The sequence below is a fragment of the Aptenodytes patagonicus genome, chromosome 20, assembly GCF_965638725.1.
Source record: "Aptenodytes patagonicus chromosome 20, bAptPat1.pri.cur, whole genome shotgun sequence".
Taxonomy (NCBI): Eukaryota; Metazoa; Chordata; class Aves; order Sphenisciformes; family Spheniscidae; genus Aptenodytes; species Aptenodytes patagonicus.
Window position 1 is genome coordinate 1,398,513 of NC_134968.1, and position 1,250 is coordinate 1,399,762.

Here is a 1,250-nt window from a genome sequence, read left to right on the forward strand (position 1 = left end):
ACACGTGGGGAACAGGGGTGCGGGGGGACACCCGGGGCATGGGGACACAAGGGGGGACACCGGGCGCAGAGACATGAGGGCATGGGGACACATGGGGACACACGGGGCGGGGGGGGACACAAGGCGTTAGGACACACAGGGCATGGGGACGCACAGGGCATGGACACGTAGATGGCCATGCAGGGACGCACGGGGACACACAGGGCATGGTGACGCATGGGGACACACAGGACACGGGGACAGACAGGGCATAAGCATGCACAGGGCATGGGGACAGGGGGGCTGCAGTGGCAGTGCCAGCGTGGGCACAGGGCGGGGGCTCACCGGGTGTCCTCTGGCTCCGACAGCGGGTCCAGGGTGCTGGGCTTCTGTTCCAATTCACCGCAATTCCATCAAGGAGCGCTCAGCACCGACCGAGTGGGCTCTGCCACCGGTGCCACGCGCGGGGGGGGCCACGGCGGGGGGCTACGACGCGCGCCCCATGGCGCCCGCCTCAGTGCTCAGCTCCGCGCAGCATCCCGGGCTGGACCCTGCCGAGATAAACCGCGGCTGAGCCCGGACCCTGGTGAGGGGGGATGAGGGCTGCAGCCCTGGGCGACCCCCCAGGAGCTCATGCTGCGGTGCAGGGCCGGGAGAGAGTGTGCAGGGGGTGCAAGAACGTGTGGAGCACGCGAGAGTGTGCGGGAGCGTGCAAGAGCGTGCAGGGGCGAGCGGGGCTGGGCGAGAGCGCACAGGGTGTGCAAGGCCGTGTGGAGCGTGCAACAGCGTGCAGAGCGTGCAGGGCTGGGCGAGAGCACGAGGGACGTGCAAGAACACGTGGAGTGATCAAGGGCTTGCAGGGTGTGTGCAACAGCATGAGGGGCTGGGCAAGAGCGTGAGGGGTGGGCAAGAGCGTGCATGGGTGTGCAAGGCTGTGCGAGAGCATGTGGGGTGCACGAGAGCGTGCATGGGTGTGCAAGGCTGTGTGAGAGCATGTGGGGTGCACGAGAGCGTGCATGGGTGTGCAGAGCTCTGCAAGAGCGTGTGGGGTGTGCAAGAGCGTGCATGGGTGTGCAAGGCTGCGCAAAGGCATGCGCAGCGGTGGCAGCGGGTGCTGGACCTAGCTGTGGGGCAGGGCTGGGGGGGCCCCCCCCAAGCGGTGGGGGGAGCCCGGGGGGGTGGGGACGCACAGAGCCACCCCCCCTGCCCAGGGGAGCCCCCATGGACGCTGCGCCCAGGGGCCAGGCTGAGCCCCGATGCATTTGCCCCAC